Below are 20450 nucleotides of genomic sequence, written 5' to 3' on the forward strand. Positions count from 1 at the left end.
TAGGTGGCTTTTACAAATTATTTGAACAAATAACATAGAAATACCAAAAAGAAGAAAATGTGAAAACGCTATGTAAATGAGATGATAATGCTCTGTATGAAATGGATGAAACAATATATTGTATACAGAAGCCTGTTAATAAATAAAACAAAAAATTGTAACAAAATCATGTAAATATTATACATATAAACAAATCACTTCGACGAGAAAAATTCTTTTAATATATTTACATATGTGTCATATTCATAAGCAAAGTCAAGATCTATATGATACTTATTAACTAAGTTATTGTATGTTTCACACATATTGATAAACGGAGAGTTCTTAAAAAATACAGTTTTGGAGATTGGAGTAATAAACAATTGCCGAAATCTTAAATTTCCTTTTCTAACATTAAAACATAACTCGTGAAGCGAACTATTATCGTCAATTAATGCATTAACCATCTTATAGAGATAAATTTGTTGGGCTATTACACGCCTACTGGCTAGCGATACATATTTAAATTCATTCAACAAAAATTCATATGAAACATAATTTCTAAAGGGGAATATCTTATATTTTTTATAATAAATATATCTTAAAAAGCGTTTCTGCACCCTTTCAATTTGATTTTGGAAAGATTTATAACATGGAGACCAAATTATACATGAATACTCAAGTTTTGATCGGACAATACTATTGAATAATAAGGTGAGTGCATACGTGTTAGAAAAATCTCTTGAATTCTAAGATATTACAGTATATTTGCGATGCTTCTCTCCAGTAGAAAAGAAAGCCCTAAAAGCATAAATACAGGAGAAATGCGCGATAAAAGAAGACGGTGTTGTTCAGGTGCAGTTAAATAATACAAAACTGTTCATATTAAGTCTTCTAACAACATACATTTAGAAGCAGAGTACGTATATTTGACTATATTTTGTGTAAATGACCAGGACTTTGCTGTAATTCTGCCCAACGACCGAAAATGTCCTCTCTCGTACGAAGCGGATGAGTGAGTTTTTAGGCCTAAAAGCATTGGCGAGATTTGGGGGTAAAGTAGACAAAATATTGTCATCGCCGGTTTAGACGCTGGCTTTCTGAGCCCAAGTTGGCAGGTTCGAGCCTGGCTCAGTCCGGAGATACTTAAAAGTGCTCAAATATGTCAGCCTCTTGTAGATAGATTTACCAGCACATGAAAGAACTCCCGTGGGGGTAAAATTCCGAAACCTCAGCGTCTCCGAAAACCGTGTAAGTTGTTGATGGGACATATGGCCATTATTATTATTATTATTATTATTATTATTATTATTATTATTATTATTATCATCGATGTTTTCTAAGCGTGATTACAAGCGGATGACACTTGGTTGTGGTTTCAGCCTATTATGGAGTTTTTTTTAGCTTTTCCTGAAACGTATGATTTGCTTTAAGATTTTAAATTGTAAAATGATTTCCGTTAATGGAAAGGGAGAGTGGTAAATTATATGATTGAAGAGAACTGAAAAAAATACTTAGAACAATGTTTACAATTTGCCGACACACATAGGTCTTACGGTGACTATGGGACAGGAAAGGGCTAGGAGTGGCAAGGTAACGACTGTGGCCTAATTAAGGTACAGCCCCAGCATTTGCCTGGTGTAAAAATTGGAAACCATCTTCAGGGCTGCCGAGAGTGGAGTTCAAGCTGACAGCTACGTGACCTAAAGCCTGCAGCCGCTCGCTCGGTATCATGCACATGGCCATTTAGTGAAATAAAAATGTCATCCCTTATATTTCCTAAAACATTAATTTCAGTCTTCAAGGAAAGACCCGAAGAATCTCATTCACGCCATAGCGGAATCAGTCGCGAAGTCAGCCCAAGTAGGCCAATTCACATGGCAATAAGTGTAACGCAAAATATTATTTTATAGGCAAGGAAATGAATTTCAAGGAAACATACCTGTGAAATGATACGCCACTGCCCTTTGTGAACCTCTCTATGCAGCACAGGAGACTGGCATTTTCCTTCAGAGAAGTATATACTTCAATTTATCGGGAAGCCCCAGTAGTGACCATAGAGTTAGTATATAATACACTAGAGGTAGCATTGGCGCTGCAGTCGCGTGCGAAGTTGAACGAGCGCGCTGTTTGGCAAAAGCTGGATTGTTTGGCACTGTCACTAATGGAGCTTCCCAATAAATTGAAGTTTATACCTCTTTGAAGGAAAATGTCAGTCTCCTGTGCAGCTTATGGCTGCATAGAGAGGTTCATAAAGGGTCATAGCATATCATTTCACAGGTATTTTTCCTTGAAATTCATTTTCGTACGTATAAAATAATACTTTGCATGACACTCATTGTTATGTAAACTGGCCTACTTGGGCTGACTTCGCGACTGATTCCCCTGTCGGCGTGAATGAGATTTTTTGGATCTTTCCTTGAAGACTGAAATTAATGTTTTACGAAATATAAGGGATGACATTTTCCTTTCACTGAATGGCCATGTGCATGATACCGAGCGAGTGGCTGCAGGCTTTAGGTCACGTAGCTGTCAGTTTACATTCAGGACATAGTGGGTTTGAACCCCACTATCGGAAGCTCTGAAGATAGTTTCCAATTCTCACACCAGGTAAATGCTGGAGCTGTACCTTAATTAAGGCCACAGTCGTTTTCTTCCCATTCCTAGTCCTTTCCTGTCCTATAGTCATCGTTAAGACCTATGTGTGTCGGTGCGACGTAAAGCAAATTGGTACAAAAAAGAAAATAAGGAAAGATATGCATGATAGCCTGGAATTGTGGTCCGTTTTTCACTTTTTGTGTGTATTTATAGTAGGCCTATTAAAAGCTATTGAATATATTTTCTGTATCATACAGTTTGTTGTTTTCCCTTCATACAATGCGTGTAGGAGTCACCATTCATAGCTTACCACATTTTACAATGTAGAGACTAGATGTTCCACACCGTGTAAACATCTGAGTCCTTTACTTTCGTCAATATTATTATTCCTTTAAATACCATACAGGACTGTATACAAGCATAATGCATAATAGACTGAACGAGTTTGCGGTGCGGTTAGGGCCTCGCAGCTGTAAGCTTGCTTTCGGGAAATAGTGGGTTCAAACCCCACTGTCGGCAGCCCCGAAGATGATTTTTCGTGTTTTCCCATTTTCACACCAGGCAAATGCTGGGGCTGTACCTTAATTAAGCCCACGGGCGCTCCCTTCCCTTTCCCAACCCAGCATCGCCGTAAGGCCTATATGTGTCGGTGCGATGTAAATCAAATTGTAAAAAATATTGTAACTACTTTTTCAATTCTCTTCAATCATATGTTTTACCACTCTCCCTTTCCATTAACGGAAATCATTTTACAAGTTAAAATCTTAAAGCAAATCATACATTTCAGGAAAAGCTAAATAAAAACTCCATAATAGGCTGAAACCACAACCGAATGTCATATTTCCACTTGTAATGATGTTTAGAAAACATCGACAATAATAATAATAATGATAATAAAAGTGGCTTTACGTCCCACAACGTACTTGCACGGTTTTTGGAGACGCTGAGGTGTCAGAATTTTTCCCCACGGGAGTTCTTTCATGTGCTACAAGAGGCTGACTTATTTGAGCACCATCAAGTATCACCGGACTGAGCCAGGCTCGAACCTGCCAACTTGGGCTCAGAAAACTAGGGTCTAAGTCGGTGATGATAATATTTTGTCTACTTTACCCCAAAATCTCGCCAACGTTTTTAGGCCTAAAATCTCGCTCATCCGCTTCGTACGAGAGAGGACATTTTCGGTCGTTGGGCAGAATTATACCAAATTCATGGTAATTTACACAAAAAATAGCGAAATATACGAGCCCTCCTTCTAAACGTATGTTGTTAGAAGACTTAATATGAACAGTAAATTGATTTTTGTTACTTAACTGCACCTGAACACCGTCCCCTTTTATTACGCATTTAATCCTGTATTCATGCTATTTTGGCTTTCTTTTTTACTGGAGAGAAGCATCACAAGTATACTGTAGTATCTGAGAATATTTACATGTAAGAATTTTAAACCTTATGTATATCCACACAGTTTTAAAAGGCCCCGATTTAACATTGATGAGTACGGCGAAATGAGCTTTTTGCCAAACAGCTGCGATTTCAACATGCTCCGCTCGCTACACTGATTCTCTCGTAGACGGTGGCGCCAATGCTACCTCTAGTGAATCATTTACTAACTCTATGGTAGTGACAGTGCCAAACAATCCAGCTTTTGCCAAACAGCGCGCTCGTTCAACTTCGCACGCGGCTGCAGTGCCAGTGCTACCTCTAGTGTATTATTTACTTTTGTTTGCTATTGGCTTTACGTCGCACCAACACAGATACGTCTTACGGCGACGATGGGACAGGAAAGGCCTAGGAATGGGAAGGAAGCTTTTTTTTTTGCTAGTTGCTTTACGTCGCACCGACACAGATACGTCTTACGGCGACGATGGGACAGGAAAGGGCTAGGAGTGGGAAGGCAGCGGCCGTGGCCTCAATTAAGGTACAGCCCCAGCATTTGCCTGGTGTGAAAATGGGAAACCACGGAAAACCATCTTAAGGGCTGCCGACAGTGGGGTTCGAACCAATTATCTCCTGAATACTGGATATTGCCGCACTTAAGCGACTGCAGCTATCGAGCTCGGTGTATTATTTACTAACTCTATAGCCAATATCATGTAGGATATGCAGCAATGTTTCAAATGTTCGAAAGATGTTTCATAATCTATAAAACAAGCATATACATCCACAGACATACGTACCTACGCATCTTTGCACTAAAACCTGCATCCACAAAAATGCCACACTGGTGCCAAATCCATTACGGAATCCAAACTGGATGCCATCTATGCATGATTTATATTTGCTGTATATTCTTGCATGTATTAGTTACATCTAGAGTTAACGTATACAACTTTGCGTCAACAATAAACCGACACAGTATTATTATTTAATCTCCAAAGTGCTGTGAACCCTGTTTTACCATAAGGTATGTTAGGGTTGTTGTTTATACAAAATATACCATTTATCTGATAAAATTCAATACATTCATTCATTCATAGGTTGTTCTGCCATCCGGTAGGTCCAGTCATGTCTGTGACCTCGATACCTCTCGATCTTGTGCCCTTTACTTCACTGCTGCATAATCTTCCTTTCTTTTTCTAATGTTGTCTAATAACTGGTATCGTCTCCTTTCCCTCTCTCGTTTTCCTTTTATCATCCCTTCAATTGCTATTCGTAGTAAAGTGTTGTGTCTTAGATTATGCCCTATCCAATTTTTCTTCCTATTTTGGATTACGGTCAGCATTCTCCTCTCTTCTCTCACTCTCTTCAGAACTTCCTCAATACATAAACAGTAAAATAGACATGAACAGAAATGGAGAGATAAAAGTATGATAGTACGATTCGTAATACTAGAGCACCAATATTTAAAATACCGACACAATAACGAGACAACCAGTGTGCGTCATACTGATGGAAGAACGACGCCATTTTGGTGGACGGAAGTACAGGTTGATGTTGGGTGTATTAGACCTGTAAAGTGAGGCTGTACACAAAGCAATGCCGAGCGATTTTAACGGGAAAACATTAATTAAAACTCTGAACACTGCGGAAGGAAGAGACACTTATTGGACATAAAATCCTGCGCTTTGGACGAATGGAAGGTTCTATTTTACTTTCTCGTAATGAGGTAGTCATTTCTTCTTTGCAGCACTACCATGGTTCCGTTATTCCGTCCACCAAAATGGCGCCGTTGTACCACCATTGTTGAAGATTTTTCTTTTTTCCCTTGTAAGTAACGCCTAGAATTTAGAAGGAGGAGACATTAAAGTGCAGTCCTACAGCTACGCTATGGTAAGTCATATCCATGATTTGGTGTTTCTCTGTGTATCTGAGAAAATAGTAACATATTCATGTTGAAAAGATTTCTTAACAGACAAAGTAGGGCTCCCCATGCTACGAAAAACGTAAAATTAAGTATTTTTTCAATTGTGACGAAAGTTGAAGAGCTAAAAATCTCGGAAAGGTTTCAAATTATGAGTCTTGGACACATTTTGAAAATCACTCACGGCCTAAATGAAATTCCAAAAAAACTGCCTAAAAAGCTTTTTTTTTACTGGTTTTCTTTTTTAATTCAAATCCTTGCCAAATTAACTTATTTACATCATAATACCCTCAGACCTTTACTGCTTTTTTGGAATGTCTCCACACCGAATATTGTTATAAGGGGTTAAGTGAAACTCTGCATTGACACACATTAGCGCTCGTTGTGGCAGAAGAAGGAAAATTGCTCATTTAATCGACCGGATAACGTTGACTGAGAAATTGTTTGTAATTTTTAGGAATAAATTAAGAATATATTCTCATACTTTATTATATTTTATTCACCTAAAATTCGTAGCTCGTATCCCTAGGGTGTTTTGAACATCGAGTTCTTTCTTTCGTTCTTAATCCTTTTATTGTCCAGGGTTGGTTTTTCCCTCGGACTCAGCGAGGGATCCCACCTCTACCGCATCAAGGGCAGTGTCCTGGAGCTTCAGACAACGGATCGGTGGATACAACTGGGGAGAATGATCAGTACCTCGCCCAGGCGGCCTCATCTGCTATACTGAACAGGGACCTTGGTGGGGGATGGGAAGATTGGAATGGATAGACAAGGAAGAGAGAAGGAAGCGGCCGTGACCTTAAGTTAGGTACCATCCCGGTATTTGCCTGGAGGAGAAGTGGGAAACCACGGAAAACCACTTCCAGGATGGCTGAGGTGGGAATCGAACCCACCTCTACTCAGTTGACCTCCCGAGGCTGAGTGGACCCCGTTCCAGCCCTCGTACCACTTTTCAAATTTCGTGGCAGCGCCGGGAATCGAACCCGGGCCTCCGGGGGTGGCAGCTAATCACACTAACCACTACACCACAGAGGCGGACGAACGTCGAGTTGATAGCCTGAAAGGCTAGAGCTGTAGATTTCTGTTTAAAATTTTTCTCACCTTCAGGGATATATTGAGCGGTAAAATGATTGAGGCTAACGCACACGGAGAATAGAGGACCTTACTATAAAGTAACCGTTCCTTCAGGACCGTATTAAGTAGAGGATAGTTCTCATTGTAGCTTAGAGGAGGAGAAACCGTTTCCTTTATGCTATTACATGCTAGTGTCACGTGATTCATTGCGCTGTTATTTTTCTCATCTCGCTTTTGTTCCCAGGGATTTACCTTCTCTTTCCGTGAGCGGTGCGATAAGAGGAGAGATTTACAGTCCGTGTCCTGTTCATTTTTGTTCTGTATTACGTTTGTAGTGAATATGTTCCGAGTTGCAGGCCTGTGTCTTAAAACTTCTCCCAGCCTGGGACCAAATTTGTTCTTTAAAACATTTTCATTTTGACGACGGGTAATAAGAAAAATCACATTCTTGCATGTACATTGGTGTGGCAAATGTCATGGGATAGAATTATTTAAAGGTAACAGTGATGCTACCGTACTGTGACGTCTTGGAAGTGACAAGACCTGTAAATTCCGTCCCCGCATCTAATTTCATCCTCCTTGGGATTTCCAGTTTGCACGGTTGGTACCTAATGTTTAGCCTCAACCCGTTGTCTTGTGACAGTTGTTTGTGTGCAGAACAAACCCCTTCATGCACGAATTATTTTTAAATATCATAAAAAATAATTTTTCAGTTTTTTGGTAACCTTTGGCCTTTTGGAACACAAAAATATTAATGTTGAATTTCCCGATGCCTAACTTCTGTAAACAAAGATGTGGCGTCCTATGACACCTTCATGCAATAAGGGGTTATGCATAAAATAAGACTCTTACGTAGGAAACATGTATTTTATTCCAAATAAAACAGTTAAACAATCATGATAATATTTACCTGTAGTAAATAATAAAGAAAAGTTAAATTTGTTTTCATTTCAGTTCAATTTTTCTGCTGCTGAAAATCCTTCTTTTCGAGTTCAAAAATTATCGTTCTTCAGATGCTGCTAATTTCAGTAATACCGGGCGAGTTGGCCGTGCGGTTAGGGACGTACAGTTGTGAGTTTGCATCCGGGAGATAGTTGGTTCGAACCCCACTGTTGGCAGCCCTGAAGATGGTTTTCTGTGTTTTCCCATTTTCACATCACTTCACGCAATATTTGATTGATTCATCTGACATCACAGGCCCATCATCCGTTGAAAATGAAATGTCGTATAGTTTTCAGTGCCGGGATATCCCAGGAAGAGTTCAGCTCGCCAGGTGCAGGTCTTTCTATTTGACACCCGTAGGCGACCTGCGCGTCGTGATGAGGATGAAATGATGATGAAGACAACACATACACCCAGCCCCCGTGCCATTGGAATGAACCAATTAAGGTTAAAATCCTCGACACGGCCGGGAATCGAACCCGGGACCCTCTGAACCGAAGGCCAGTACGCTGTCCGTTCAGCCAACGAGTCGGACCATCATCCGTTTCATTTGTATCAATGCTGGTAGCTTCAACACTTTCCCTATTGTTATACTGATATTCTTCTATAATGTGCCCCAACTCATCAATAGAAACCAGTTCATCACCTGAGAGGCTACATTTATCAGCTTCATATTCTAAGGGGATGTCATCTTCGCTCCTCGATTGACGTAAATATGTCTTAATTTCCTCTGAAGATAACATTTTAAAGTTAAAGTCACCTAAAGTAAACAAGTAAAATGTGTTTGGTCACACAAGCTTAAAAATTGGGTGGGAACTTCTGTTTACCATAATTGCTTGAAGGTGTCATATACCACCACATACATTTATAGACATACACTACTTTTAGTATAACATAAATCACTATTATTATTTCTGTTGCCTTTAATTCTCTATATCAATAATAATATTCTAGCTCGTTGCTCTATATAGATGAACCACGGCCGACTGGATCCCTCGCTGCGCTCCTTGAAGCTAGCTAGAGCGACGCATCATGTCGGCCGTGGATGAACAAAATAATTTTTCTTACAAAAAGAAACCGAATTGTTTTTATTGCGAAGCAGCTTCAAAGTACCTTGACAACAGTTACCACCAAGGGACATAATATCTCAGTTGGTAAACATGGAGGGAAACCATGACTGATTCAATATATCATTGTTAAATTATAAAATAATGCGCTCTAAACTTCAAGTAACAGAACTCAAATGTTGGGATGGTGGTGGTGATTATTGTTTTAAGAGGAAGTACAACTAGGCAACCATCCTCTATATAACACTAATCTGAGAGAAAAAATGGAAGGGATCCGACACTTGGAAAAATGAAGGTATCTGCCAAAGGAAGACAAGGGCCACGAAGGACATGAAAAATGAAAGACTCCCTAGGCCTCCATACGTAATACCGTCGGGGTCAGAAAAGAACAAGAGTTGACCAAGGGAGGTCGGATAGGATAGATGAAAGTGAGGAACCTGGCACAAGTAAGAGGAAGCAATGTCAGGACTCAGTTAAGAGCCCCGTGGTCGCTAACCCACGCTCCAAAGTTCAGAGCCCCTGGGGCCCCTTTAAGTCGCCTCTTACGACAGGCAGGGGATACCGTGGGTATTATTCTACCGCCCCCATCCACAGGGGGTAGAATGTTGAGACAAAGACTTGCTTAAGTGTCATTTGACACCACCATGCAAGAAGAAGCATTAAGTAATAACTGTGTACAAGGAGGATTCATTTTTTACGCTGAGCTGAGTTAGTGTAGCATTCAAATTAAGAGCCTGTTATTCCTAGAGTCAGCACTGGTATGTGTGTGAAATACTGGACTGCATTTCAGTCGTGTGGTGTAGTTCCTGGCGTGTAATCACTACAGTGAAGTGGTCCGCGTGAGTTACTGTAGCGGCCAATATAATAAATCAGAGAATGTTCGTAATTTCGTCCCCCTTCATTTTGTTTTATTTATTATTATTTTCAGATAGGAAATCGCAAGCAGTGGGATAAGGAGGCTGTGAAAAAGGCTGTTAAGGCAGTGAGGGACAGGATAATGGGTTATAAATGTGCGAGTAAAGCGTTGAACATCCCTCGAACAACGCTGAAAGACTATGTTAAAAAGAACATAAATGGCCTTCAAGTACTTAATTACAAGGAAAGTGTTTGGTAAGGTCAGAAAGGTAAAACAATATTAAATTTAATTATATTTTTCATAAATTTGGTGGGGGACGAAATCACGAACAAATTTTCGGCAGTTATGTCAAATGTTGAATACCTTACGTTGTAACAGTTTCATTGCAACTTGCCCGTAATTGGAGAATATATTCTGTAATAAATATACAATTTCTAGCCTTGTCCACAATATTCCTGAATTTCTACAAGTCCTTAAATACTAGGGGGACGAAATATGGACCCCCTACCTTATAGGTGTCCGACTCGTTGGCTGAATGGTCAGCGTACTGGCCTTCTGTTAAGAGGGTCTCGGGTTCGATTCCTGGCCGGCTCGGGGATTTTAGCCTTCATTGGTTAATTCCAGTGGCCCGGGGGCTGGGTGTTTGCGCTGTCCCCAACATCCCTGCAACTCACACACCACACATAACACTATCCTTCACCACAATAACACGGAGTTACCTACACATGGCAGATGCCGCCCACCCTCATCGGAGGGTCTGCCTTACAAGGCCTGCTCGTGTGGCTTGAAATAACCACACGAAATTATTATATCTTATCAGGTGTAATCTCGAAAGCGAGTGTAATCACCGTCGTTAATTATCGTGTTTTGAATGGGGCATGGTACTGGGGGCCAGGCGAATGGAACCATTACCTACATTGTCGAAGTTGTGTGGAAATTTAATATTTCTCGATCGACGGTGTCACGTGTGCATCGGAAATAGCATTATGGATATAGCTCGATCATCGTTTATTTCATTGGAATATGTCTTGTAATTTAGAAATTCTAGGCTTGCAAATCTCGCCTGAAAACGTGTGTTGGCCAACTTTCTGGGATGATACTCTTTCACGTCAAAACAGAGCAATATGCCCGACGATGTTATAATTTAGACCAGGCGAAAATTCATTATTTGCCTTTTTTAGCAAGTAGATTTAGGTCGCACTGGCACAGATAGGTCTTATAGCGACGGTGGGACAGGAGAGAGAGGAGACCGTGGCACTATTTAAGGCACAATCCCAGTAATGGCGTGGTGTGAAAATGGAAAACCACTGAAAACCATCTTCAGGGTTGGCGAAAGTGGGGATCGAACCCACTATCACCCGCGGCCCTAACCGCACGGTCAACATGCTGTGTTCCTTTTCACTCAGACTATGTATGTTTAGATCATGGCGTATCAGCTCAAATAACTCCAGTTTCTAAACTTACTATGGAGTGAGAAAGATGGGAATTCTATTTTGTGATATGGTTTACTATTTCCGCAGCACACAGCACGCCTGCACAATCGCCTGCCCGATAAAAGGGAGAAAAAGTAAAATACAATTGGAAGCAAAAAGAAATACTCACATATATTCCCAGAAAGACCTCTTCTCCTGTCTTCAATTTATCTCTGTGCCTCCAGTTCTCTCCCGCCTTTGTGTGTCTGCAGGCTGGCGAGAGAACGGGAGAAGTGTTCCGATAACATTCGCTCCTCAACTAGCGGTGACCAAAGTTTGTGTGTGTCTCCAGTGTATCGTGAAATATTACTTCCTACAGTCCGGCTCCATGGCTAAATGGTTAGCGTGCTGGCCTTTGGTCACAGGGGTCCCGGGTTCGATTCCCATCAGGGTCGGGATTTTTAACCTTAATTGGTTAATTTCTCTGGCACGGGGGCTGGGTGTGGGTATGTGTCGTCTTTATCATCATTTCATCCTCAGCCGGACTGTAGGAAGTAATATTTCACGATACACTGGAGACACACACAAGGTTTATCTGACCCTGTAATAATTAAGAGGGGAATTCCTCAAGGCAGTATTATCGGACCGTTATGTTTTCTTATATATATAAATGATATGAGTAAAGGAGTGGAATCGGAGGTAAGGCTTTTTGCGGATGATGTTATTCTCTATAGAGTGATAAATAAGTTACAAGATTGTGAGAAACTGCAACGTGACCTCGAAAATGTTGTGAGATGGACAGCAGGCAATGGTATGTTGATAAACGGGGTTAAAAGTCACGTTGTGAGTTTCACAAATAGGAAAAGTCCTCTCACTTTTAATTATTGCGTTGATGGGGTGGAAGTTCCTTTTGGGGATCATTGTAAGTATCTAGGTGTTAATATAAGGAAAGATCTTCATTGGGGTAATCACATAAATATGATTGTAAATAAAGGGTACAGATCTCTGTACGTGGTTATGAGGGTGTTTAGGGGTTGTAGTAAGGATGTAAAGGAGAGGGCATATAAGTCTCTGGTAAGACCCCAACTAGAGTATGGTTCCAGTGTATGGGACCCTCACCAGGATTACCTGATTCAAGAACTGGAAAAAATCCAAAGAAAAGCAGCTCGATTTGTTATGGGCGATTTCCGACAAAAGAGTAGCGTTACAAAAATGTTGCAATGTTTGGGTTGGGAAGAATTGAGAGAAAGAAGAAGAGCTGCTCGACTAAGTGGTATGTTCCGAGCTGTCAGCGGAGAGATGGCGTGGAATGACATTAGTAGACGAATAAGTTTGAATGGCGTTTATAAAAGTAGGAAAGATCACAATATGAAGATAAAGTTGGAATTCAAGAGAACAAACTGGGGCAAATATTCATTTATAGGGAGGGGAGTTGGGGATTGGAATAACTTACCAAGGGAGATGTTCAATAAATTTCCAATTTCTTTGAAATCATTTCGGAAAAGGCTAGGAAAGCAACAGATAGGGAATCTGCCACCAGGGCGACTGCCCTAAATGCAGATCAGTATTGATTGATTAATTTCACTGGAACCGGGGCTGGGTGTATGTGTCGTCTTCATCATCATTTAATCCTCATCACGACGCGCAGGTCGCCTACGGGAGTCAAATCAGAAGACCTGCACCTGGCGAGCCGAACTTGTCCTCGGACACACCCGGCACTAAAAGCCGGATTTTTTTTTTCATAAGACATATTTATGTCAAACTGTTCTATGAACATAGCCTACACCCGGAAATAGTTCATTTAGAAGGTATTATTGAAAGGAAAATTTACAACCACACAGTATCAATTTGATTTTGTCTACTAAAAGGAAGTGTTGAACTCATAGTAGCTTGAAGAACATATTCAGAATATCCTCCTAGTGTACGAGTTTCCAGCCGACACCAAATGAAGGCATAGCGACAGTGGCACCACCTGGAGGGTGTAAACTGGAACGCAGGTGTTCGTGCTTTGCTGAGCGTGGGAATGGCCTGCTGCTCCTTTACCATGTACGACATGGCATATTGTGTTTTTGCCACCGCGCACACATCTTTGACGCTAACCACGCACCAATGTTGCTGGAGTGTGCCTCGAACATACACTCTAACTAACATACCAACTGATTAAAGATATCTACAATGAGAAGGATCTCTCAAGGAAGACTAAAATCAAAGGCTACAACACAGTAATCAAACCACAGAGTCTGAACGTCACAGAATGCACGCTCTCTATGAAAACCGGTGAAATAGAAGAGATAGAGGACAAGAAAAGAAAAATATTGAGGAAAATCTGGGGACCATTGAAAACAGGGGAAGGAGAGTTTAGACATAGGAGGAATAAAGATCCATATAAGGACGAAGAAAATGAAAGGATGTCAGACGCATAAGGAAGATAGATAACAGCAGACTGACAAAACTAGTGTTTAACAAGCGCAACCGGTGGATCTAAGGAGTAAAAAAAAAAGGTATGGCAGAGATTGGAATAACCGAAGATATATTACAAGACAGAACGATTATCAGAAGATTGATGTAATATTTGAAGGTTCCAGGATATAATAATAATAATAATAATAATAATAATAATAATAATAATAATAATAATCTCGGAGCCTCCGAGCCTCAAGCGGCACGCATCGATCTCTCACCACTGGGTTCCGTGGTTTAAATCCCGGTCATTCCATGTGAAATTTATGCTGGACAAAAGCGGAGGCGTGACAGATTGTCTCAGGGTATTCCGGTTTCCCCTGTTCTCCTTCATTCCACCGACACTCTCCAATAAAATTTCATTTTTAAACTGTTGCATTCATCATTGCTCCAGAGGAATGCGACAAGCTTCGGCAGTCGTCACAGTTCCCATCCTCGCCGCTAGATGGGGGCTTCATTCATTCCATTCCTGACCCGGTCGAATGAATGGAAACAAGCTGTTGATTTTCATTTTCAATAATAATAATAATAATAATAATAATAATAATAATAATAATAACATACATACATTATCATTAAAGACTGTTATGCCTTTCAGCGTTCAGTCTGCAAGCCTCTGTGAATTTACTAAACGTCGCCACAATCCTCGATTTGCAACTAGTGTTGTGGCCTCATTTAGTTCTATACCTCTTATCTTTAAATCGTTAGAAACCGAGTCTAACCATCGTCGTCTTGGTCTACCTCTACTTATCTTACCCTCCACAGCAGAGTCCATTATTTTCCTAGGTAACCTATCCTCCTGCATTCGCCTCATATGACCCCAGCACTGAAGCCGGTTTATGCGTACAGCTTCATCCATCGAGTTCATTCCTAAATTAGCCTTTATATCCTCATTCCGAGTACCATCCTGCCATTGTTCCCACCTGATTGTACCAGCAATCATTCTTGCTACTTTCATATCTGTTACTTCTAACTTATGAATAAGATATCCTGAGTCCACCCAGCTTTCTCTCTCGTAAAGCAAACTTGGTGGCCGCTATAATAATAATAATAATAATAATAATAATAATAATAATAATAATAATAATAATAATAATAATAATAATAATAATACCGAGCGAGTTGGCCGTGCGGTTAGGGGTACGCAGCTATGAGCTTGCATTCGGGAAATAGTGGGTTCGAATTCTACAGTAGGCAGCTCCGTCGTTTCTCATTTTCACACCAGGCAAATGCTGGGGCTGTACCTTAATTAAGGCCACGGCCGCTTCCTTCCCACTACTAGCCCTTTCCTATCCCATCGTTGCCATAAGACCTATCTATATTGGTGCGGCGTAAAGCAACTTGTAATAATAATAATATTGTCTGCCTCTGTGGTGTAGTGGTTAGCGTGATTAGCTACCATCCCCTTTCACCGGGGTTCGATTCCCAGCTCTGCCACGAAGTTTGAAAAGTGGTACGAGGGCTGGAACGAGGTCCACTCAGCCTCAGGAGGTCAACTGAGTATAGCTGGGTTCGAATCCTACCTCAGTCATCTTCGAAGTGGTTTTCCGTGGTTTCGCACTTTTCCACCCGGTAAATGCCGGGATGGTACCTAACTTAAGGCCATGGCCGCTTCCTTCTCACTTCCTTGTCCATCCCTTCCAATCTTTCTATCCCTTACAAGGCTCCTGTTCAGCATAGCAGGTGAGGCTGCCGGGTCGAGGTACTGGTCCTCCTTCCCAGTTTTATCCACCGACCCAAAGTGTCACGCTCCAGGACACTGCCCTTGAGGCGGTAGAGGTGGGATTCTTTGCTGAGTCCCAGGGAAAAACCGATCCTGGAGGATGAACGAATTAAGAAACGAAAGGAAGAACGAAAGTAAGCTATCAGAAATGTTAGTCGATTTACTGTTATGCGTATCGCTTAAAGAATATTTCAGGATGCAAGATATGAATTTTTTTATGACAAAGGTTGTTCCCAAGATTAACCTGATATCTTTGATGAGTTCCCGTATGATGAGAGTATGGAAGTGTGAATTCAACGATCCCAAAGCAATAGTGGGTAAACTGTACCGGTATTTCTATATTTTCGGGAATGTGAAAATCCCGTTGCCTACGTTATAATACAAGGCCTGGAAATAGAGCCCGTAAAACGCTATCGAAGTGGTCACACTGAAGTTCAATGCCGGGCCGCTAGGGTCGCTTTTTTGCCCCCTGTCTACCAGGTTCGCGCCTTTAAACGTGTTTATTAACTGAGTTGGTCTTGAATGTATTATGTATTCGTCTGATGTTAAGCATTCGCAGTTCCAGTCATGGTTTAATCACGAGAAATTAAAGGTAGTGTAATTTCGTTTCACAAGTTTCCAGTGAATGTTCAATGTTCGAAACATTATACAAAGGAAATATTAGGCATGAGATACGACTTCAAGATGATGAAATTAGACCTCTGCTCCTAAGTTTTGATCCGAGTTACGTCATAAGAATCGGGCGATCCCAAAATTTGTCACTGGACTTTTTTTTGTAAACAGTTAAGCCTCCGTGGCTCAGGCGGCAGCGCGCTGGCCTCTCACCACTGGATACCGTGGTTCAAATCTCGGTCACTCCATGTGAGATTTGTGCTGGATAAAGCGGAGGCAGGGCAGGTTTTTCTCCGGGTACTCCGGTTTTCCCTGTCATCTTTCATTCCAGCAACACTCTCCATTAACATTTCATTTCATCTGTCAGTCATTAATCATTGCCCCAGAGGAGTGCGACAGGCTTCGGCAGCCGGCACATTTCCTATCCTCACCGCTAGATGGGGGCTTCATTCATTCCATTCCTGACCCGGTCAGATGACTGGGAACAGGCTGTGGATTTTCATTTTCACTTTTTTGTAAACAATGCTACCGTGACCGGCGATCATTTGAGAGGCCTCTTCAAACTCAGAAATCTTAAATTAGGAAACCAACCAGAAACATAATTTGCCCAACAAGTTTGGAGAAAATGAATGTAACAAGAGCTAAAAATATTGTATTTTCCCCTGAAACAATCCTGGTTTGAAAAGTATGGAAGTGGTTTGTCCCGAGAGCATTAAATACAGTTTAAAATAAACCATTTGTTTTGTGGAGCATTTTATGAAATTATTCGATGCGCATGACGTTTGCAACACCTCACATGGGACATATTCCTGGAATGAGAACAAACGAGCATCTTTTAGTACTGAAGATGAACGCCTCAGTTGGTTAATTAATTATTTCCTGTCATATATTAAGAAAATTCAAATGCATTCAGAGAAAGTAAAATAGATTCATGAGAGAAATGTATCAGGCATAGATCTTGACTACCCAATCCACTGTGGCCGGCGTAAAATACCTCATAAGTATACATTTGCATTATGCATTGACGAGGAACCTAACAAGCGATGATATCGAGTTCTTCTTCAGCTACCTAAGACGCTAAGCGGAATACAATGTCATTATGGTTCGTGTGGCAAAAGAACAAACAGACTGTAAAGGTTGTTTAGAACATATCTCTTCCCCAACTACTCAAAGTCCAACATTGTGTCTTATTCGTTTTCAAGATCGAGGAGCCCTCAGATACCGAAAATCATCGTCTGTGGCACTTCTGCAGTGAACGATGGAATTTGTCCGCTACGCAGTACTTGTCCCGAAGAAAGTTACTAAAAGGTGTACGTATTTTTCGAAAAACATGTTCAACAACGAAATTAAGTGTAGAAAGTGTAAAGACGACAAACCACCTCTTTTTTTACTATGAAAATTTCTGAGACCTCTGTTAGACAACATTGCTCAAGTAGAAGAGAGAAAGTTTTGAAACTTGATAAGAAGCCCAACAGAAGGAAAGTTTTGAAACTTCAATGACATATCCAAGCCAATGCACCACCGCTCTAGAAATAAAGTACTGTCAATACTCGCAAAAACATGCAGTTCGTTTTATTTAGGATATAATTTACTTATTGACACATACGGCCATGCGAATACAAGGGGGCAAGGACGCGATCCTAGCGGCGGAATGGTGAACTAGGATGTCACCCGTTTCCATGAGTGCATTTCAAGGCCTTGTATTATAGCGTAGGCAACGGAAAATCCACTGCCTGTTCTCAGCAATAAAATGGATGAAGCCCCCATCTAGCGGCGAGGATGGGAACTGTGCCGGCTGCCGAAGCCTGTCGTAGGCCTACTCCGCTGGGGCAATGATCAATGACTGACAGATGAAATGAAATTATATGACAGGGAAAACCGCAATACCCGGAGAAAAACCTGTCCCGCCTCCGCTCTGTCTAGCCCAAATCTCACGTGGAGTGACCGGGATTTGATCCACGGAACCCAGCGGTGAGGGGCCAGCGTACAACCGCCTGAGCCACGGAGGCTTTTTCGGAAATACAATGAGTCCTATTATGCTGGGGCTGTACCTTAATTAATTAAGGCCACGGTATCTTCATTTCCACTTCTACCCCTTTCCTAGCCCATAGTCGCCGTAAGACCCACCTGTATCCGTGCGACGTAAAAAGAAAAGTCCTGTTATGCGAGATGGATAGCTAACATTTTACCCTGACATAAAAGTGCAACCGTTGCAAGTATTATATTCATTATATTCGTACCGGGCGAGTTGGCCGTGCGCGTAGAGGCGCGCGGATCTGAGCTTGCATCCAGGAGATAGTAGGTTCGAATCCCACTATCGGCAGCGCTGAAGATGGTTTTCCGTGTTTTCCCATTTTCATATCAGGCAAATGCTGGGGCTGTACCTTAATTAAGGCCACGGCCGTTTCCTTCCAACTCCTAGGCCTTTCCTATCCCATCGTCGCCATAAGACCTATCTGCGTCGGTGCGACGTAAAGCCCATGGCAAAAAGAATAATTATATTCGTGACGTCTTGGTTGTAAAAAATCAATACCAGGAGTTCATCTCGTAGTTGTGACATTTAACAGGGTAGAGTCCAAGAAATTCTTCCAGAATTTCAAGCATGTTTTTTTATAGTTACGTGTAAAAACAGGTAGGATTTCAAAACAGGAATTAAAAGCTCTATGGCATTGTTTTTGTGTATTGTGATTATTTGTACATGATAAAGGAAAAAACAATGATATGCTTTTGTGTCATAATTGGGCTATCTTCACGTTTGATTATCTTTGTGTAACCTGAAACACGCGAGTGGTCGTTCCCATAATGCGCCAGTATCAGTTTGTTGTGTGCCGTGTGTGGGTGGGTGTGTGAACGTTCGTGAGTGATCTGTGGTGAAGTGCCTGTCAAGTGTGTTACTACTGTGTTGAAATGTGCCGTGGGTGGTTGGTCAAGATCATTGTTTTCCCTGCACAGTATCTTCTGTATCAAGGTATGATCTTATCAAATTGTAGAAAGAAGACAGTCTTTAGTGTCACATTTATATTGGGTGTTTTGTTAGTAAAATGGGAACTCTTCCTGTGTGTTAACGGAAAGGATGGTAGTTTGAAGGTTAATTTTACTGTCCTGTCAGTGCTATATATTCCTACAGAGTATTATGTCCCTAGTTCCTACCCCGACAATCATAGTTTCCAATATATATATAAAAAGAGAAAGCACCTGTCGTGCCATTTCTGTTACACGGTGCTGCAACGTCATAACTAAACTGAGGGTGGCTGTAGAATAGGAAATGTTTAGGCCTGGGAAGGAAGTGTGAACGGCCTTTAAGGTACATTCCGGCATTTCTCACCATCTCCCTCACGCAAGCTTAATTTGAGGCAACTTACTTTCCTGATCTGTACCAAACGAATAGCGAGTTGCTATAGTAGCCCCTGAGTATAAAGGAAAGGATGATAAGACATAAAGCTGAAAATTACAGGGTTCGTTCCCCACTGTCGGCAGCCCTGAAAATGGTTTTCCGTGGTTTCCCATTTTCACACCAGCCAAATGCTGGGGCTGTACCTTAATTAAGGCCACGGCCACTTCCTTCCCACTCCTAGCCCTTTCCTGTCCCATCGTCGCCGTAAGACCTATTTGTGTCGGTGCGACGTAAAACAACTAGCTATATATATATGAAAATTACAGGCCAGTAAGTTTGACATGCGTTGCATGCAAGCTTTGGGAAGGCATTCTTTCTGATTATATTAGACATGTTTGTGAAATTAATAACTGGTTCGATAGAAGGCAGTTCGGTTTTAGGAAAGGTTATTCCACTGAAGCTCAACTTGTAGGATTCCAGAAAGATATAGCAGATAATATCTTGGATTCAGGGGGTCAAATGAACTGTATCGCGATTGACCTGACTAAAGCTTTTGATAGGGTGGATCATGGGAGACTACTGGCAAAAATGAGTGTAGTTGGACTAGACGAAAGAGTGACTGAATGGGTGGCTATATTTCTGGAAAATAGAACTCAGAGAATTAGAGTAGGCGAAGCTTTATCTGACCCTGTAATAATTAAGAGGGGAATTCCTCAAGGCAGTGTTATTGGACCTTTATGTTTTCTTATATATATAAATGGTATGAGTAAAGGAGTAGAATCAGAGGTAAGGCTTTTTGCGGATGATGTTATTCTCTATAGAGTAATAAATAAGTTACAAGATTGTGAGCAACTGAAAAATGACCTCGATAATGTTGTGAGATGGACAGTAGGCAATGGTATAGGTGGTAGAGGTGGGATCCTTCGCTGAGTCCGAGGGAAAAACCAACCTTGGAGGTTAAACCGATTAAGAAATAAAGAACAGAATTAGGCGAACTTATCACCAAAATGCGTATTGAACAAATATACTGTATATTAAAGAATAAGGCATCAAATTATAGGAACCAAGACCACGATTCACTCATACAAATGT

This window comes from Anabrus simplex, chromosome 10 (genome assembly GCF_040414725.1).
Source record: "Anabrus simplex isolate iqAnaSimp1 chromosome 10, ASM4041472v1, whole genome shotgun sequence".
Classification (NCBI taxonomy): domain Eukaryota; kingdom Metazoa; phylum Arthropoda; class Insecta; order Orthoptera; family Tettigoniidae; genus Anabrus; species Anabrus simplex.